Source organism: Scomber japonicus, chromosome 21 (genome assembly GCF_027409825.1).
Source record: "Scomber japonicus isolate fScoJap1 chromosome 21, fScoJap1.pri, whole genome shotgun sequence".
Classification (NCBI taxonomy): Eukaryota; Metazoa; Chordata; class Actinopteri; order Scombriformes; family Scombridae; genus Scomber; species Scomber japonicus.
Window position 1 is genome coordinate 10,823,268 of NC_070598.1, and position 22,504 is coordinate 10,845,771.

Genomic DNA, 22,504 nt, shown 5'->3' on the forward strand with positions numbered 1-22,504 from the left:
ATCCAAATCCAGTGGTTTTCCATAACAATGCAAATTAAAGGGTGCAGAGCTGAAGGAGAGAATACTTGTTATTTTCCATCCAAAGGACAGAGGTTCTTTACAACAAACTTGTCTGTACGCCTTGTGTAGACTACGCCTTGTGTAGACTTTGACATAATTTTAATAGCAACTTGGAAGTTGCTTTGTGTGAGACAATCAGTTTTTGCTGTCAATTCATCTTGAGAAAGTGATACTGGAGCTGTAAGGCCTGCAATAGATTGTTTTGTGAGTGACAGAAATGTAATCAGTCAATTTTTCCAATTCATTGTGTATTGTGTTTAGCTGCAGACTTACCCTGTCTGAGACATTCTGAGACTGATTTAGTGTCCAAGTTGTAGCAGTTTTTGCATTGATGGGAAGTAAAACAAATGTGTTACCATGTGGCCGTACCCAAGCACTATTAGCTTAACATACTCCAATAGGAAGATTTGTTTTTGTTTGTGGGTGTCTGGTTCAATCCCACATGGGAGACTGGTGTTTGAATCACATTTCTTTCACAGTACACTAGTCAGGGATTTGAGCCTCCATTCATAGTATCTCATGCACAGAAAATCTATTTGATAAAGAAGAATATACATGTAACATAAACACAGAAATTGGCGTTCATACTACTCACCCACACAAGTAGACAAAGACTTGGGTAGTATTCACATTTGCACTACAACTAATCAATAACAATTGATTAATCTGCCAATTATTTTCTTGGCTAATTGCCCAATGTATAAAATGTGAGACAAAACAAAAAAACAAAAAACATTGTCACAAACCAGCTCAATGTATGTGACAATGAGAGATGAGAGACGTTCAAAATTCAAAAATCACATCCACATGTTCCCAGAGCTCAAGGTGACATCTTCAAATTGCTCATTTTGGATGACCAACAAGCTAAAACCCAAATATAATCATTTTACCATCATCAAAGACTACGAAGAACAGAAAATATACCAATTTTAGAGGATGGAACTACTTAATTATTGGCATAAAAAAAAGAAACTTAAACCATCAATCTATTATCCAAGTTGTTGATCAAGTTGTCAATTTATTAAATAATAATTTCAGCTGTAATTCACAGGCATCTATGTGGAGACATCTTTGGTTTTCACAGGCATCAATGGAGACATCTTTTTTTATTCTTTTTTATACATACAGTCGCTGCACATTTGTCACCTGCATAGTCATATAACACAGTACTGACATAATGGCTGTTCAATAGCAGCCATTGGCTTTGACTGAAAACATCCAGCATCCAGCAGGGATCAGGTTACTTTTTAAGCTATAATGTCATATTTATAGGCTATTAATCCATATTTATATTATATGGTATATATGATGGTATGATGTGTATTTTAAAAGCTATTAAGAATGCATCTAATGTGCAGTATAGCAATGTTTGATATGATTCCTTTATAATACATGATAGCATGCATCTCTGCCGTTTTCCCAGTGAGAGTAGGCTGCAGTCAGTGACCCACATCTCAGTGCAATGAACTGCTTAACTCAGACTGTTGTTTTATTCAGTGCACTGTCAACAGACGGGTGAAGAGGAGGAGGGCGGGAGGTTATACTTGCCGGCTCTCGTGATTGGCTGACAGATCCAGCTTCGCTCTGCCACTGGTTCCCTGCGCTTTCACTCCGGAAATGTTATCTCCGCTTCCCGCGCCATTCGGCGTGCACGCGCAAGACGAACAGGCACGTAACCGCTTGGAGACCGTCTGGAGTGTGTCTGAAATTGATAAAATTGGAGATGGAGTTTTTTTTCACACCTCTTTGCTCATTTACAAGGAAGCCGACTGTTGGAAACGGGAATTTCCTCTCTCCACCCGAAACGCCTTCGCCCATGAGTCGCTACGCTCGGCCAAAAATAATTTGTAGATAAACGCTGTGAAAGTTTTTTTCTTCTGCAGTCTATCAGCAGACAGCTCTTTATGCACAGGTAGGTAAGGCAGGCGCCACCACAGCAAGTTGCCTAACATACAGTAGATACTGCAGCATTACAACACTGTCAAATAACGTGTATTTGTGAATGTTAGCAATGCCTTTTTTGTTTAAAAAACGTTTTCCCAGCTTATATTTTAAATTATGTAGCTGTATCGTAACAAACCGTAGCCTATATAAGCTTAATAATTGTATGCTGTTAAAATAATGCGTGTGTGGTGTTTTTATACTATATATTAATATATCTTACACAGCAGCTATTTGATGTGGAGATTTGACCTCATTCACACTACTTCAGGAGGATGCGCAGGTGACGCACCTTTGCTGACGTGATGTTGATTACCCCCACGCTGCTTAAGCTACCTGTTAACTCAGCAGGGGCGTAGACCTGGCTAGTGGGCTCATCACTTCAATTTGTTAATAATAAAAAAATAGCATTTTTAGCTATCCTACGTGCTCAAATTATGATAACAAAACAATATATATTTCAGGCATATGTGCAGCAGACTAGTCCTAAATACTCATGTGAGTTCATATGTGTGAGGTGAAGTAATATAAATCCAGTGTGAATTGTTTTGTCCTGTCCTTGTTTATTCTCTGCAGGGGACCAGCCTTCAGAGTTCAAGAGGAGTGCACCATCCAGAAGGCAGTCTGAACCAGCTGAGAAAGGTTGGTTGCTGTGTGCACATTGTGTGTTGAGACAGGAGTTGTTCCTTCACTTTTAGGCTGCATAGGCTAACTAAGAGTTTTAGGGTGTAGTGTGTGGGTTATGTCACACTGTGGAATTATTCATTTACGCAAAACATTTTCTTGCCACTATTCACCTTAAACTCCTCCTTAAGAAGCTTCTTAAGAAGAAATACAAAATATTTTCCACAAAGTATGTCAACTAATCCATAGTTATGATTAAAAAAAAAAGAAAATCCAATTTTAAATCTCTGAGTTGACCATTACATCACATGGAGAAGTCTGATTTGTTTCTGCACATTCCCTTAATTTTAGCCTTTTGCTCTTGTTCTGAACCCATTTCAAACAATGCTTGTTCTCGTGGTTGAAGGGGTTAATCATCTCACTATTTCCTACCCAGATTGATCAACTATTTAAATTCAAGGTGCAGATATGGTGAAAAAAGACTTACTATCAAAGATTTGAACAATAAGGCATAGTAAGTTGCATGCCAAATTGCATGTGTACCTGATCTGCTGCTGCCTCAGGCTTGTCTAGACGCTTTTGCTCTGTCACTGCAGTTGTCTGCAGACAGTGCAGTCATATGACTTGGGGAGCCTTCCTCCCTCCTCCCAGTGTCTGCTCTTTTGGGGCAAGATGGCTGCTACAGCATTGTTGTAAGCCATGACGTATATTGAATTAATGTGATGAGGAACAACATTGTTTCTCTCAACCACTATGTGTATGTCTGTTGTTGGGACACTTGGTAGCCATTTTGTCTGATTCATCACTGTCAAAGGCTTCCTGTGAATCACAGCATATTGTGAACAACCAAAATATCACTGCATGTCGTAGAAATATCAGGGGTTGCTTGTTTTTTTTAAATATAATTTGAGATGTTAAGCCTACCTCAATTTATAGAGTCTCTAGAAACTCAAGTAGTTTCTACTGTATTTGTTAGATACACAAATACAGGCACTTACAGCATGTGTATCAAAGATTTTATGCTAAACTACGAGGCGTTTGAAAGAAATGTAACTATAATGTACATCTATCTATAATCTATACACATAACTACTCAACATTGTTCAACATGCTGGGAAGGTAACAGTTTGGACACCTAGTGACTCATGCAATCTGAAATAATGTTTTAATACTGTGGATGGCAACTGTTTAAAATTCAATTTATATTTTTATATAATTTCTTATGTTCCGTGGGCTTCAGACCGATAACTGGATGTTACTGAAAGTAATGTTGTAACTCTGATAAATCTGTGAAATATAGTAGATTGCCTTACTTGACATTTAGGAGGGAAAGTTAATCTGTAATAGGTTTCATTGTAGGTATTATTATCACTAATGTCTCTGTTGCTTTAGACTCTATACCGTGCTGCAAGAATACCTAGTGGCATACTTAGTATGCAAGATTCTTTTTATGAGAGATTTAGGATAAACATACTTTAAAGACTAATAGCATTTACTGTCTTAAAGTAATATATTCCACTAAGCAATGTGTGTTTGTTTGTTTTAAAGACTCAGCTGCAATGTACTTCTCACAGTCCACTTTTTGGGTAGAGGCAATAATAACTACTACTAATAGCTACTAAAAGTGCTGCAAGCATCAGTCTGCCATTACAAGTTACTTTCACTCACTGGGCCTGTGATGTTTATCTGTTTGCCATATCAGTGACCAGCCTGGACAGATCTCTTCATTATCACCGACTTAGTGCATACTCGTCTGCTGTCGGGCAGCTCCTTCAGTCTGGTCTTGTCATACTCCTTAATGGTTTTTGAGTGCTTGTTGATAATGTTTTCACTGGAGCGTACAGCCACACTTAAACATGCAGTTTCTTTGCAGGCCTGTCCCAAACCTGATCCAGTGTCTGACAAAAATGATTGGAATTGCAATTAGAAAGGTAAGCAACATGTGTAAAGCAGAGTTTCAGGGCCATATATTTTTATCGCAGTTGCAATATCTGCTTCTCGTAGTAGTTCTAAACTGGCATTTTTTTGAAGTTCTGCACAATATATTAAATCAAAATAAGCCTTTTGAACGTACAATAAGGCTTGCTTGCATTGTGTGTTTTCTGCTACACAAAACATAAAACGGTCTGTTTTACCATTAAAGAATAAAGGAGAGTTTATGATCATCGCTGCTTGTATAAAGATAGTAAACGCAAGCAATGCAAAATCATCACAATTTACATTTTAAAGTTTATTTTATAAAGCCTGAGCTACATAACACTCATTATTTAAAGAGGTAAACTACTTCAATCATTATTGTTTGTACCTTAGAAATTGTTTCACTTTTATTTGCGTCCACTGCAACATTTTATTTATTTATGTATGTAATTTTATGACCGCAAATTGAGCCTAAATGTATTTTACGCTAAGGCTACAAACAAATGAAAAAGCAAAGCAAACATGAAAATGTTGTTTCATGTTTATTTTTCTTCTGTTTTCACAGGAAATCTGTGTTTTCATGCAGCCTGTCATGCCTGTCATGCCTTCATGCCTTCATGCCTTCGACGCTGGAGTGTGTTCACCCAAATAGTAAGATCTGTGTTGACCTGTTCATTAAAGCACATTTGGGCACGTTTAAAGTCGAGAAAAGCAATTCTAGGAATGCTTTAAGGTGCTGCAGTTGGTGAATGTGATTGCCTGAGGGAAATATCAGTCTGCTGCACAGGCCAGTATTTACAGTGGTTGAGCTCTGGCTTGCAATGCCAATTCTGGATGATATGATGCTGAGAAATGGCAAATCAAATTCAGTGCTGTCATTCACTCGTCAACAGCAATCATTTTTTATTAACACTGATTTTTGATCTCTTCATAAGATAATCATGGATATGGATCTCGTAACTTTCACTTGAGGCTTAGCCGGAAAATGCTGATGCAAGAAGGACTCTGGATCTTTATCCTGTTTTTCTATTGGCTCATTGTCTCCACCCACAGTGCAGTCACGAGGTCTAACATCATGATGATGTCTGGAGAAAACAGGCTTTCATCTAGGCTCTAATGCTGCCTGAGCTATACTGAAAAGATTTCTTGGGTTATTTCTGTGCACATACAGAGCAAAATTTGAGCATGTTTCAAAGCATTGCTCTGTACAAAAGCAGCACCTGCCATTGTCTGTTGTAAACGGTGGGTTGTTCATCCCACCAGCCTCTGCTGCGTAATGACGCATTGATGTGGCATATTTTAAATCAAGGCTTTCACTGTATTTTAAGGAGTCTTCTGGCAGTCTGCCAAAACATGGGTCCATTTGCCTCTTCTCTCGTAAGAGCACAACTGCACAGCTGTGACCCTTAACTGGTCCTATCCATCGATAACTCAAAGCCAGCAGCGTCCATTTTAGGTTTCAGGCAGTGGCAAAAGAAGTGAACTGTAGTGTAGCTCGCAGAAAAGGAAATCTGAACTCACAGCACAAATCCAGTTAGGAACCGGGGCTACTTTTGTCGAGTGAACAAACTTTTCAGTGGAACAGAACTGAAATAAGTATCGAACCAACGGGCCAATTTGAAAATGTCTACTGTTGAATTGTGGCTTATGATTTTTAGATTTAGTTTTTGTGAAATGCTGCACGAAAAAAAAAAATTCGGATGATCATTTTGATTTTATCATAAAATGTTCCTTTTTTATTTTCACAATTTCCACAATATCTTGTGAACAGTTTTGAGGGAATATTTAATATGATTTACCACAAATGAACGAGTACAAAGACTGAAATAAAATGTTGAAGCAAATTATACCCGTTTAATAATATTTAGTAGTGAAATAATATTTATAGTATGAGGTGAAATTAGTCACGTTTAAATGTAGTATGTGATGCACAGTTTGTGCTATTTATTTACTGTTTTACATTACAAAAATGATCCAAGCTGTAAATTAATCAAAGTCATACGGTGGAGATGAAATTCTGCAGGCTGACTAGAAAAATATTTCCAAAAGCGACGAAAATATTTTTTAGGAAGTGTAGTATGTCTCATGTTTGACGATTTGGTTTTGTGATTAGATTATTTCATCAGGTGAATATTAGTTCTCAGTGTAATAAGACTGTTTTGCAGTGTTTATGAAAAAAAATCACATCAAAAGAATACATACACATTAAATAAAATATAGTTTTATTTCAGCGAGTCGCGCATCATAAACATTATTTAACTCAAATATATTTCACAGCGATAAACATCTGGTATCTATTTTGTGTCTGATTTGTAAGATCATATGCATATATTTTTAAATGATTTAATATAACAAATATTGTTGGATTATGCGCTGTGCATTTTGTTATATATAATATAATATAATACAATTATATAGACCTATATTAAATGTAATTAATATTATTAAATATTTTAGTCGTTATGTATATTATGCTCGCTGAGAATTAAGGCAGTTAAAGCGATATAATGCAGTGTTATTTATGTTTGTATGTCTTTTAAATGAAAGTCAGCCCATTGCAGTAGTTATATAAAAGTACTGTATATTGTGATGTAGAACTGCTAACTTGACTCACTGAAAGGTTTAAGTGACCTTTACCCCCCTTGAATACTTGTTTTCGTCCACTGTTAAGACCTCATGTGAAAGCCAGACGGTGTTCTGATGCCACGTAACACAACAGTGGCTGTCAGTAACATATAAAGCTGGGCCTCTAGTCTTTTGCCACCAAAACAGAGAGAGAAAAGGCACTTTGGGTTTATGCATGTGTTGTGGAGCCACGAGGGAAGGAAGCTGGTCGGAATTAACAAACCTACAGATGAATGTCAGATTGTGTATTTTTAGATTTTTTTTTTTTAGCACACTCAAACCTGTTGTCCTTTGCAGATGAAACCAAACAAGTTAATAATTTCCGGTAAACATAATAATTTCAGCTGTATTTGACTTGAAATCCGAAAATTGAATAATAAAGAATATTTGTTCTTATGAATACTTTAGTTGACCACAAATGCTTTAAACAACTGCATTTACTTCTAATACGATCAGTTATGGTTGAGTATGTTTCTTTAGACTGTAGTCATGACTCGTTATTGGAGTGGATTTTACCAACTGTCTTCTGCTGAAACACAATTTCTGGGGTGTGAAATTGATCTTGGGTCAACAGTAAGATCTTTGCCTGCAGATGGCATAGCTTTGTTTATCATTAAAACAACCAGAGTCACCACACTGTTTACTGAATGAGATTTTAAATGTGAGGTGCAGCCACAACATCCCAGTCAACACATGAATATTAGATCCTCAGTAGTATGGTGCACACTGACTGTACTGTAAATGTAATAGAAATTACAACACAGTTGAAACATTATTTTTGTGCTCTGTGAACAGTAAGTTAATAACTTGTTTTCGTTGACTGACGCAGTGTTTGAGTGTGAATTTTTCTGTGTGCATTTGTTTCCAGTGTTTGTGATCCAGCTGGATGTACACATGCAGCTTGTCAGGTTCCCACTCAGCTGCGTAGCACTGACAGCTTCTGCAACACTTCCTGTTTTCCTTTTGTCTGCAAATCCACCACTGCCTTTTAAATGGAGTGTGCTCATCTATTACACCCTCATAAATGGTACAAAGAAGGCTGTAGGCCTGGGTGACCAGTGTTTGACTGCAGTGCGAGGCTGCATGCCTGCTTAAACTGAACAGCAGCCTGAACAAGTACTTACTTTCTGGGAGGAAACTTTTGGCCTGAGATGTATTTCTGCTCTTTTACTCAAGTTTTAACTTTCACTGAGTTCTCAACACAGCAGAAGTAAACACAACTCTGGATTTAGGCCTTGACAAATGAAGAGAAGTAATCTCCCTTCTAGTCTAAGTTATTGTATTTCAAAAAAAATAAAACATAAATAAATAAATATATGCATTTAATGTGCTACGTGTGGCTTGATGTAGATTTAATTCTTCTTTAGAATAATAGAGTTTGCATGTTTACTGTAAAAATCATCAAATATATGCAAGTTTGGACCTTGATTAAAAGCTAAAATATTGTTTATTTTGCCCTTTTATGTAGATTCTTACAAAAAATAAACTGCCATTGGTCATAATGGGTCTAAATCAGTTACCTGCCCCAGGTCTACCTTGCCCTCTGCAAGGATTTTATACTGCTCAGCTTCATTATGAAAAGGTGAAATTAAAAATGTGTATTGTCCTTGTAAACTTGAAGTTACTGCATAGAGCTTGAACATTACTGGATTTCCGAGCCTTATAGTATTTAGGAGAACAAAAAACAATGTGATGATATTAAAGCAGCTAATATTTGTTTACTTTGTACACACTTTAATCAAGGATCCCTTAAATTCGGTTATCAACAGTATGGCACAACTGAACAAGAGAAAGTCCTTGTTCTTTCCAAACTGTTACAATAGTGCTCTGCCAGTTCATGTATGTGAATACCTAAAGTAGAACAATCTGTAGAAATATCATTTCCGCCCAGCTATGATTTTGCTCCTCTTTGCTCCAAAAATGTTTGAATGAGAGAATAGATCAACTATAAAGTTGTAAATATTTCTTCCAGACTGACAGACCTAAATGAAATTTTGGGTTTTAGCAGCAATATTGCAGCAACTGTTTTTAATGATGCAACCAGTTTAACACAGTAAGGATCAACAGTTTTGGGCTGGGTCCTGAGTAACTGGGGACAACCCAGGATTAATGTGACTAATGGTTTGGTGTAAATATTATATTCAATGCGCGGTCTTTCTGTGTAAAAGTTATTTCTCCATCGTTCTCATTTCTTTTTGTCGAAGACATATGTAAATAAGTGCACTAACATACCACAACATTTAAATCTCCCCACTTCAGGGGCTTTACTGAAAGTTTCCTTCCAAGTCACATGTGTGAGACTTGAGGGTGTGCTTGCATTTTTCCCTAATTGGAGCTTATTTTTAACATACCTGGAGTACCTGCTTTCACTTTGCCATTTGACCTTTAGTGAATTAAGATGGTAAGGCAGAGTTAAAGCACGTCGACCCTGCGGTACATCATAGCGAGGGGAGGCTGCACCATGACTAATTAGTAAATCTTACTTTTCTCTAAGGTGAAAAAAATGATTTCCTTTGCAGGGAGGGTAAGGGGTTGATGAGTAAATACCCACCTGCACCAAGTTGCAGTAACCTAATAAGTCTCCCTGGACTTTGAAAGTGAATATTTCATATTTCACTGATCTCTAACAGCTTTTCTGCATGTCTCATATTTGAGTCTCCATAAGCCATCTTGTGCAAAGGGGAAAATACAGACTGCAGGATCTCTTTCCTGTCACACAATGGCGTGGAAAGGTCAGGCCTAATGAAGTCGGGGGTGTGACCCCTAGTATTCAGTGACTTTGCATGGGCCCCCATCCCACTGCTGCAACCATGCCGGTTAATCCCTTTTTGATCCTAATTGATAGGCATTAACATGATCCTTATCCAGGAGCTGTGTTTTGTCTTCCACAGCCCTTCTCTCTGGGTGTCAGTGACACAAAGTGTGAAAGCGTTAAACCAAATGTGAAATTGATATTTTTCATGTTTGTGTGCTTAATATCTGGCTGTGTTTCTAAACACTCCCTCGAAAGTGCTCAGTGTTCAACGTTTGCCCTTTGAGGCTCTTAACAGGACTTAGCACATGACCTCTTGAATCCGACTGTGATGTGAATGGTACCAGCCCATTTCCAGTTTGTTTTCCTTTGAGTCCTTTCATCTTCATCACTAGGTGATTACTGCCTTTAACTGTTGACTAATTACCCTCCTTAAAATGTATTGACTTTAAGTCAGGGCCCCTGTCACTTTTATTAAAGTGCGGACATTGCATTGTTTCCAAAGTGCAGGTGTTGTAGTAACTGCCAGAGGCTTTTTAAAAAAAACAGTTTGTTAGATCTGCAACATCTAAATTGTTGTCTAATTGTCATGTTTCTGGATGATTTGCTTGAGCCAGTAATGGCTGTTATTAAATAGAGCACATGGTGTTATCACAAAACACTGTGCACTGTTTGTGATTAATTTTAATACATTCCTTCATCATGACATGTCCTCAACTGAATTCAGTCCAAGCAATGACTGAGTGGCAACAATGTTAGAGAAGAATAAATGATATTAAAGTCAAAACTTTTCATGAACCTCTTGTATTTTGAAAAAACAGTTGTACAGAAATAGTTTGATTTGTAATGGTATCATATTAAGTCACACATCAGTTAGAAATTAAGAAAGCCTTAGATTATTTTTTTTATCTCTTTGGTGTTTTCTTCAGATATTGTGGTTAACACAATCAGGTTTTGAGCAATATTTCAGCCTCACCCCAGAATCAGTTTGTTTGATCTAAAAATGTTGTGTGTCGTGCACAATCATTACTTTTACTTTAAAATTCTTTGAAAAAGTTCAACAGGAAATCTTTCAAGTAAACAGTAACTTAATCATGTTCAACTTGAGCTGTGTTGGTGTAGTCCAACCTGCCATCACTATACAGTAGCTTCAACTATTAATATCATCTATACAGACCTACAGATCACAGTGAATGTCTTTGAACCTGAATGCCTTAGACTCCTGGACAGATATTTGTGATTGTTGTTGTAGTAAAAATACCTTTTTCATAGCAGTTGTCACCTTAAAAGACAAAGACAATGTGCTTATAATACACGCTATATGAGAAATAAAAAAATTAAAAAGGTGTAACCCTTGCAATATAATAAGAACTTTTCTTCAGTGTGGACTATACATATGTATTTATCCTAAATGCCTTTTATAATATCTTGTTTATTATGTGGATGGATTGCACTCTTTACAAGACATTTGGACATTTTCAAAAACATTAGATTTTTCTCTTTGCATGTAAGTTAAAATGTTTCCTAGTTTCTGATTAGATTTTTTTCGGTTGTTTTGAAACATCTTCATGCTACTGAATGCTGCTGGGCGTTTCCTTTAATATGATTAATTATGTAGGTGAACACTGACATGAAGACTACATAGCTGCTCTGTAATGGCAGGATAACATATCGAGCTATTCCCCAAAACTGATGCTAAGCCACAGACACTTTTGGTGAATTTTGTTTGCTTTCTTAATGATGTCTGAACATTGATTAAGACAGTTTAGTCAAATATTCATGGTTATGTTTAAACCTGCAGGTTTTCAGTCTTTTTAAGGAAAACCATGTGTGTGATTTTTTTATTTTTTTATTTTCTCAGCACACTCAAACCTGCACAATTGAGAAGCATTTCTTGCGATTGTGCTCAGCAGTGTGCAACAGCCCACTTTAGCTGGAAAATGCCAGGTGTCGTGTTGGTTCTTGTTGGTTTCACACAGTGACTCAAGTCCCTCCCAGGAACACCGTACTCAGGTCTCCATAGGATTGAATGTTATTTCCAGCTTGTTTGTTGCAGTGAATAATGAGTACTCTGTAAGGCCTGATGACATAATTTCGTGATTGCTATGGAGAAATAACTAATTATGGAGCTCCGAAACTACAGATTGGGACTATGCTGGTGTACTCCACTTGACTGGCACCACCTGCCCTCTATATGTCACACTCACTTCACTTCTCCCACAGTGGTGAAACCGAGCTGGTGTCTGCCAGTTATGTGCAACCCCTGCAGACACACATGCAATGAATCTGTAGTGGGTTGGACTTCATAATTCTATTGTTATTTAGATTTTCTTTGCCCATAAATAAATAATTAGCCGTAGACAATGTACAGGATGGAGAGTTTGGTGAAAGAAGGATTCAGTGTTGGCAACCACATGGGAACTAACCTCAGTAGGGAAGAGAGTCAGAGTATTGGAGAGAAAGTTCTGGAAATAATTGTCTCTTTAGGCCGGTGATAGTACTGCTGGTTCTCTGGAAAGTATTTGTCAGATGTTGTAACTTGACCTAGTGGAACCTATGTTTTCTTGAGTTTGCATCTTGTCTAAAATATTGGTCTAAAACATGATGGGAATAACATTTAGCTCATTTAGCATAATTGTGCTCTGCTTTGAGCTCTGGCTATGGTTGTGCATCTCTTTCCTACGCATTATTTTTTCTCCACACTACCTTCTTGAGAAACTGGCAGCAGAGTTTATGAATATAAAGTAGTACACATACTTCTGTTTTAAGAGCATTGAACAGCAAGTTTTAACATTATTGCCTGTATTGCACTGTTAGAGCATGTCCGAGTAAATTAAGAGATTTTCTAAAATTGTCATGAGTTCAGGTGTGTGCACACTTGAGGTGTCAACCCACAATGTGCAACTGATGCCTACGCATTTACAGCTATATTTTACTTTTGCATGATTCACCAGTATATTTACCAATACATTTTCATCTTGCAGTGTGTTCCCCTCAACAAAACTCCACAGAAAGTCTGACTCTAGCTGCCCTTTTCTGTATTCGCTTCTGGTATACTGGCCTTCATTCTGACTGTTTTTTTTATCAATAATTACAAGGCCAAAGAACATTCTTGAGAAAACAAAGAACAAAGAAAAACAACAGCAGCCACATCAGTTTGTGTGTGTGTATGCTTGAGGTTTGACTCTTAGACTAAAGGTACCAAAGCAGGTTCAAGTGAGCATCATCATCACAAAGAGCTGGGACAAGAACTGACTGTCCGAGCCATGTTTATGCATGTCAGATCCTCATCTGAATGCAAGTCAATACAGCAGATCTTCAGCATTGTGGAGCAGTTAAGTGTGTCCGTGCCTCATCTTTGAAATTTGTGACTTGTACTTTTTAGCATATATTGAGAAAAAAATTCAACCTAATTTTCTACTTGAGCTGTAATAGCAGAACAACAGGCTGATCACAGCACCTCACCTGCTTCACTTTATTCCATCCATATTGGTTTTATATGTTCTGCTACTACTTAGAAATGACACGGATGAAAAAAAAAAATCAGATGTTAAGTACTTGCAGGATGTTGAAGCATCACAGCAGGGATAAGAAGAGCTTGTTGTCATGTGTGAACTAGGTCTTTTTAAGACATTGAAGTCTACAGTAATTTCTACTCCTCTCATGATATAGTTGTCAAATCATACCACTAGACTGTCATTTTCATTCATTTAATTTTTGAGAATTGGCTTATTTGACCATTTTTTGTCTACTTAGATGTGCGTCATTTATTGTGTAACCGCAGTACTTTTACTTATTTATTCAGTTATTTAACTTCTGTCCATGGATTTCACATCTATTTATATTCATTAATATAGGGATTAAAAAATAATATTAGGGCTGCAACTAACAATTATTTTCATCATCAATTACTCAGTCAATTGATAAGTCTATAAAATCTCAAAACAATTGGAAAATGCCCATTATGAATTCTCAGAGATGACAAATAGTCGCTCATCTTGATGACCAACAGTCAAGGATTTTCAGTTTACAATAATATAAAACAAAGAAAAGCAGGAAATCATGACATTGATGAAGCTGGAAGTTAATGCTCTGCATTTTTACTTGATAAATGACTCAAATAATAAAATACCAAAATATTTGCCGATCAAATTCCTGTTGATTGATTAATTGGTAAATTGACTAGTCATTTCAACCATAGAGAATGGAAAAGGGTTTAACCCTGTATTTGATTCATAATATGTTTTCAAATAAGAGAAAATATCCAGAACGAAGCAAGAAAAAATAAATTGAAAAAGTTGGAAAATACTACCTGTAGAGGGTCAGTAGTTATATGAGAATTGCTGTGTCCACCTGTTAAGTATATAAAAAATCTTTATCATGTCAGACAAGTAACCAGGAAATACTGTGTTTTACATTTCAAGGAAAGTTAAAGAAGATAATAAAATATCCTTGCAGTTCAATACTTACAATTATAGAATAAGAAAATCTAAATTAAAAAACAATCTCTATGTGCATGAGTTTCCTTGAATATTCTATGTCTAATTCTACCAGCAATATGCACATATCACGTGATTTCATTAAAAACGTATTTCGTCCATGCAATACTTTTAATTTAGATTTTATAAATCCCCAATATCTACTCTTTAGGATGGTGTTACAGGTCTACCTGAAAACTTGAATACATACATTAATTTAAAACTGGATTCTGCACTTTAGGTGCCAAGGTTGATTATAAGAAGTGTAATCCTTGTGGGTGCAGGTATAGATATATACATTTTAAGAGAGGGAAGGGAAGTATTTGTTAGATAAACTTTCAGATTTTGAGACTCCTTCAGTATCAAATTTGGGTCTAAAATTATTATCCCACTGATTTGTAGCGGTTGAATTATAGAATATGTGCAAACATATTTGTTAGGTAGTGCAGGTAGTTTTGTTCTCTCACACAGAACTTCTTTGCACCTTACAGATACTTGGTTTGTGCCAGTCAGGAGCTGAATATAGATTTTTTTATCTTCTATCTTTGTTCCAAAATCAGTTTTCATAACAAGGCTGGTAGTCCCATATGAGCAGGCTACTCAATCTAACTTTACTTCTCAGTGCTGCACATTCACCTTTCTCCTGACAAAAGCATTCAACATCAAGGGCAGCATCACCTTTGCCACTAATGAGGTTGTTTATTTACCAAATTTCCTTGTGGACTTAAACTGTGAGAGAAAAACAAGTCATGCATAGCAGAGCATATAATCAGCATTAGCAAAACAGCTCCAAAAGCTCCAAGTTATACGTTTGTGACACTATAACACCATGTAGCTTACCTGAAATGCCTACACGCTGAACATGTAAGCCTTTCAAAAAGGCTGCTGAAGTGAACAGACCACATTATTCCATTCTGAACAAAGTCGTACTAGATTTTAAATTGGACATCATCTTCAAAAGAAAGAAATGAGGAGTTCTCAATTGATGTTTTCTGGGATGAGCACTTAAGGCTTTTATTTAAAATAGATATATAGCTTTTTAATCAGCTACTTTAAATTCATCTCATGTCAGGGTTTCAAAAATGGATGATTATGTCAACAAACCACAGCCACTGACTGATAGCTTTAAAAGTAATGTGTCACACACACAGCTTTGACAAAGAAGACTGAGCAATGGCTGAAAACTGACTAAATGACAAAATGTGCAATATATGGGGTTGCAAATACTATCAACTGCTTATCAAGCAAATATGACACACCTGTGTATCAGCAAGGCTCATTTACTTACATCAGAGTTAGTTAGTCCATGTATTGGCTTTGTTAGTTGTGTTTATGCCTAATGTATGATCTCTTAAATTATTCGGCGTTATCTATTGACTGTTTTGTATTAAAAACTCACAACTATCACATATTTTAGTGTTTTTCTATTTATTTCCATCCAAAATCTAGCCACGTGGTCCACTGTGCAGTTTAAACTGCTGGAGAGCCTCTGGGCATTAATAGTTTGCAATAATAATGAACTATGTGTGGCCCAGCTGAGGGTGTATTCTCTGTGTGGTTCCATTTTTGTTTAAATACGTCAACGATTTGCAGGCCTGCTCATCATAGCCCATGTACACGGCTTTATTTGCTGATGTAGATTGGGCTCCAATCTCTGCGTAAATGTGCGAGGCTTTACTGTATGTTTGCTTATCTGTCCAGCCATCCCATCTATTCAAACAGCGTTCCTTTCATTTAAGGCTGCGTGCTGGCTGGGCTCTTTTTTTTATTTTTTCTGGGACCTTTTCTGTTATTTTGGGACCAGATGGTGAGGGGCACGGAAGCGCTTCTTTTGTCCGGGCGCCCCTGTGAAAAGAGTCTTTCCTCCCTAATGTAATCAGTGGCACCGGAAGGGTCCATTTTGGGCTGTGAAAGAAGACAATCGGGTCTGGACACGTCTAGATTACAGAAACGCAGAGTTCATCTTCCGACCCTGCCCCCTCTGACCAAGGCCCTGGCATGGAAGATCCTCATCTTTGATCAGTGGAGGGTGGAGGTGCTGATCCGACCTCACGAGGGCCAAAGGCCACCCCCCCCTTGCCCTGTTTACCCTGCACTTGGCTACTGCTGACACCTCCTTCCGGAAAGAGCCAGGGGGTGGTGGGTTGGTTTGGGCATGGGGGGGATACCATGACCTGTCTAGACACCGTTTCTTGTTGCCCTGGTGTTGCCAAGGGGATATAATGAACTTTGACCTCAAATGTAGTTGGTTAGGAGCCACTTTGGTCATCCAAGGAAGACATTTTTTTTCTTTTTAATTTTCAGGGTTGGGGGTGGGGAAATGAGGCAGTATGGATGTGACCCACATAATACACAATCTGCTTTGAGGGAACACAAGCATGAATTTGCTGGCAAAGTTTTCTTTTTTTTCTAAATTTTTATTTTAATAGTGTGACATTTTCAGTTAGATTACAGCACAGCTGGGCGGTTGGGAAAGATACAGTACTGCTGACTAATGCGATTGCTTTTGACTGATACGACCTTTGTGAGAATTTTGTGTTTGCTTTAGTTATCTGATCCTACGGTAACACTCTTTGAAGGAGGACTGATTTTATTTTTTAATTTGTGACACGATGTAGCTCCTACGGTGATGCTGTTTTTGATTCACAATTGTTTTTTTGAATTTGATAAAATTTTGGACCTTTTCTTTCTCATGTGCAGTAAGTAATCTTTAAATTTGAAATAATGCTATACATTTTATCTTAAATACTGTATTTAACATGCAAAAAATATTCTTATTTTGAGTCTGTATTCTTCGTAGACTCTTTTTGAGCTAGTCTTATGTTAAAATGTTGATCCAAAATCAGTTTTACATCTTGGATGTGCATAATCACGTGATTTATTTATTTGTTTTATATTTTTAAAATTATTTTATATGTCAGTATATGAAGTAACATACGCCAAATTCTTCTGCTATTCTCTATATTCAGTCTTAACCAGTACTAATGCACAGCATGTGCCTACATAATTCAAGTAAGAAGATGGTAAAATATTAGGGATTTGCAAGAATAGTGCAGTGCAGTGCTGATTAATAAAAAAACAAGTGAAGAAACCAATATGACGTACAGTATTGAGGAGTATTTTGAATTTAAACATCTGATTTGGGACATTTTCTTCTCGATAGTCTAGAATATCTAAAAAGGTTCTTGCAAATAATTTGGTTGCTGTTTTCTCTGGTTGTTTTCATTTGGTCAGAATACTGTAATTAGTGTGATTACACTATCAGAGAAATGTTTCACCGAGCAAACGGAGACATATTGTTGACATCATTCTGATTTATCACATTTAGTATCTCGTCCTTTACCTACAGTCCTCGGTTTTGGCCTGAATCACAACATAGCCGAATGTGTGAACTGGCTTTGATGTTGGGGCTGTTCCTCTGGAGTGGGTGTAGTGATTCCACCATCATGGCCGCCACTACAAACCCCGCCCTCTCGCCTGCCACTCAGGAACAGTTAAAATGGCAGCATGCAGCAAAATGAGTGAGAGGGAGAAAGAGAGAGACGCCCACCACTGTGAGCTAAGGCTCGGTTGACTGAGCCATTGCTCGCCTTGTTTGCCAACTCAAACAGATAATTATTATTTGTGTCTAGTCGTCTGAATACGATATGATATAAAGAAGTGTGGACAGGTAGAAAGTGAAATCATTGAGGGGTTAACCTCTTTTGTCACTGCTTCAACCAAAATCAGTAGTTTACAATAGTTCCCTATTTTCAACCACAATTTGTCCAAATATAGAACCTGATTTTCTATATATTCTTGTTTTATAAGACTGAGTTGAAAAAAATGTAAATTCATTCGAACCTCATTAGCGAAACCTTGGGTTGCGCTATTTTTATAGTTACAAATGCAGCCAAACAGAGATCCATGCTAAATATGCTTTTTGGGATTCAGTGTGACCCTCACCACAATGTAATGGAAAGTGCTAACATTTTCTGAACTCTTCACCCGTCTCTGTGGTGAGCTGCCATTTTATTCTCCAAATTATCGGGTGTATCTTTTGGCGCAATGGGAACGTGCGATTACCACACAATTCTCTGCACTGTGGCTTCTTGATGTAAAAACGAGCTATATTATTCACACACACTGTTTCTTGGTCATATTATGTCTTAGTTGAGGTTGTCGGCGTTGGCCACAGTATCATTTGTATTCTGAAGTGGTGCAGTACAGTATTTCAGTGAATGTATTCATTTTTAATGTAGAAAGAACAAAGTGCTGTGATCAGTGATCATTGAAGCCCTTTGCTCTTAGTCAAACAGCCTCATACATGTGCTTATTATGTTATCTAATACCAATTAAAGCCTATACGCTACAGCAACCCAATGCTGTTTCAATGAGCTGGAGAACCATTTAAAATGGCTCACAGAGCGTAGATGTGGGTATCCAGTCTCAATAAACCATTGTAAATCAAGTATTACACCAGCCATTTTAAACCTTTTGCAGGTATTACTGCTACTTTATAACATCTCTATTGTATGGCATTTCACATCCAAACTGCAGTGTGGAGAAGTTTAAGGTAAATGTCCAAATCATCTATTTTTAGGTTTAGGAAGTCACATTAAATGACATTTTGTTATTGGCTCTTGGTGTGAATCTGTTCTTTGCCCTTTCTGCAGTGTAGAGAGCTGGTGCTGGACGAGGAGGAAGATGTCATACTAAGGATGGGTTTTGGTGATGATGTTGATGCAGCATCGAGCTCTCACTTTGTGCCTCTGTCAGCTATGATGCGTAACCACAGAGTGAGTGACAGGCCACTCCCCGGGGAGAGCAGGGGGCCTGAGGTGAGTCAGATGTATCCTTGACCCTGTCTAGCAGTGTGTCAGCAAACAACACAAACTCTGTAAAGAAGGCCAGAAATGGCATGACTGTATATTGTACATCTTCATTTAGTATGTAGAAGAAGACTGTAGGAATCACAACACAACCACCTTGACAGTTTGTGTTTAAGTGATTTGGTTTTCATTGCATATACTCCCTCAATTTATGAATAATGAAATGATAATGCAGCATATTACATTACAGCTGATACCTTTGCTCGCATCTGTATTTCCAACAGAGTCTTTGCTTTGTGATATTGTTAAGAGTCTGTCTAAAACATTAACTGGATTTTGGTTTATATTCAATGAAAAATGTTTACTTCAGTGAAATACAGATCAAGCAAAAATGCTCAATGTCAGAACTTTTAAAAAAAGATGCAGTAAAGTTTTACGTCTGTGTCAGCCTGTGGAGTCAGGACTTGTTTATTGCAAATGTTTTAGCTTTGTTGCATTTGCTTAGTTTAGCTCAGATTTTGCTTATATTTTAAAATGCAAAGCTGTCAAAGTGGTGCAGAAAGAGACGAACCAACAATATTTAATAACTGAAAATTCCAAGCTTGGATTTAAGAAAAGCTTTATTAGGACACCTACTGTACATGAAGAATAATCAGTGTTTAGTGTAACAATAACTGAAGGTAATCTAACTTCACAGATAATGTAATATGTCATTAGATTTGCTTGATAAACTGATCAGTGCTAAATCAAACTTTCATCCAACCCAAATGATGAAGAAATGTGTGGAGAAACTGTGAATTGCAGCTTAACATCAGTCTGACTTACGCATTACTTGGCTTATTTTGATTTGCTTTAAAGCCCATACGACATGGAAATTAAGACGCAAAGACGTCCTGCATATTGCTCAAACTATAGTCTGAATACTGGTACTATCATTATGAAACAAGTGGTTGATTAATCAGTTGTCTAGTCAGTCAACATAAATGAACATAACATGAACAACAATTCTAATAATTAGTGAATGGTTTAAGTCATTTAGCAAGTGAAAATGCCAAATGGTTCCTGTTTTCAGCTTCTGAACTGAGGATTTTCAGTTTTTCTTTGTTTTACATCATGGAAACACTATGAATCCTTAATATAGTTTATAAGTAGTACACAAACATTTAATAAATGGTTTATAACACTATAACACACTAATATAGTTGTAAGCAGATATCAGTGCCTTTGTCAACAACAGCTCACATAAGTGGATGCTGGTGTATAAACAGATAATTAAGGATAATATAGTAGAACACAGTTACAATAATATAAAATATGTCTTCATTAGAGAAGGTATAATTGATAATTAATAGACACCTAAATGTCTTTATCTGCTTATAACTACATTAGTTTGTTATAAAGATGCATTCAATTTGTATCTAGTTTATAAATGCTAAATAAGGAGATGTAAAGAAAAGTTTTACCAAAATCATTATGAATTGAATATCTATGGATTTTGTGGTATAGTCCACACAAAATAAGCTATTTCTAACATCGCCTTGGTCCCTGTGAAATCATTATGGGCATTTTTTCTCAAATTTATGCCATTTTATGGACTGAACAAAAAATCTATTAATGGAAGATGTTACCAACAGATACATTGAGAATGAAAATAATTGTGAATTGGAGATCTAATTGTCTTCTGCATGAACATAAAGTTATAAATAACCAAAATCTGTAGATGCTTCATAGGCTAAAAAAAAACATTAATTGTTCTGCTCAGTGAAATATATCTGCTTCCACCTACCAAAAAGATAAAATATCAGTATATGATGTTGAAAGTTAGTTTTTTATAGTATTTGTTGTTTGATGTGTTGTGCTTGTGTCTGTGTTCAGTCTCAGTGTTGCAGTAAGCAATTTTACCAAAGCCGTAGTCAGTGTTATATCAAAAGCATTCTGTAAAAAATCATGATTGAACTCAAAATGTAACTGAAATAATTGATGCAACCTGTGTCATCATTTGAAGTGGAACGTAAGCCAATTCTTCATGAACAGATATTTCTTATGATGTTTGCTCATCCTTGTTTCTCCTTTTTTTTGCCACAGAGTAAATAAACAAACAAAAAAAAGAAAAAAAGAAAACTTTGTCATATTTTTTGTGATACATCCACAATTCAGCCAACGTACACCAGAAACATTGTTGGTCAAAGCATTTTATAAACCACTTTGTGAAATTAAATGCAATGTTTTAATTCATTGCCACTGAGCAGAAAACATTCCTCTTGAAACCAGACATGGTAGCTACATGGGAAAAAAGTATATGGGTGTTTTTCTTTTTTCCTGAATTTCGTTAAGTGAACAAAAAGAATCTTTATCTTGCATCTTTTTTTTTCAAGGGTCACTCAAACACGGTGTGTGAAATGAGAGTTGCCTGGGTGTGACTTTTCCAGAAAGCATCCGCTTGCTATTGTCTGCCTAGTCAACTTCTGCAGGCCCCAGCGCCCTGACTTCCATACATGAGAGATCAAGGGTTACCAAGGTGCTTTTGAGAAAGAAGGGCTCAGTGTGAGAGAGGACAAACCAGTCCACAAAATACTAATTTCCTTTGCATGTTAGGTGCCCTAGTGGGGATTCAGACGGGGTCACTGACACAGCCATTGGGGTTGAGGTTTTTTTTTTCCCCCATCGTTGTTCTTAATGAAAACTTTTCAGTAGCGTTTGACTGCTACGGATCTATTGCCTTTACAGTATGTTGCTTGATAATGTGCCGAGTTTGCCCAAAAGAAAGTTTGTTCAGTCTCTGGCTGTTTATCCAATGCCAGACAGAGGCACCTCATGTAGAAAGGTAAAAGTAGTTCTGTCCACCTCTCATTCTTGCCAAAAAGTTCAGTCACTGAGCCACGGCATTAACTTGTATTCTAACAAGATTAAAATATATTCGTCCTGGGGATTAGCATAGTTAGGTGTCCTTTTGCCTCTTTTTTTCCTGCACTGGTGCGGTGACAGTGGGCTTTGATCTGTGTTGCAAGGCAAGAGTCCTGGCTTGGACCTAGCCATTCGAGTGCCAAGTGTGAAATTGGCCTGATGTCATCCCCATTCTTCACCTTTTACATCTTTCACCACTTTAATTATGTTTCCGCCACAAAGCCCAGGCACCTCTGAGCAGATTCCACTCTGGCCGTAGGAAGCATTTAGAAACTGTGGGTAAATGACACAGTAGGGGAGGGGGAGGATGGTAGGAGAGGTCATAGCATGATGGGGCCCTTTTGTGTTTAGAGGTAGACATTGATACTTTCCTGATGTGTCCTCCTCTCACT

At 37.1% G+C, this 22,504-nt stretch overlaps 1 long non-coding RNA gene across 1 annotated transcript; it reads left to right on the forward strand.

Moving 5' to 3' along the window:
* Nucleotides 1–1,720: 1,720 nt before the first annotated feature.
* LOC128382598 (uncharacterized) lies at nt 1,721–20,334 on the forward strand. Its single transcript, XR_008323771.1, has 6 exons — nt 1,721–1,972; nt 2,578–2,643; nt 4,499–4,556; nt 5,108–5,193; nt 19,053–19,674; nt 19,714–20,334. It is a non-coding gene; the product is annotated as an uncharacterized LOC128382598 (long non-coding RNA).
* The last annotated feature ends 2,170 nt before the right edge of the window (nt 20,335–22,504 follow it).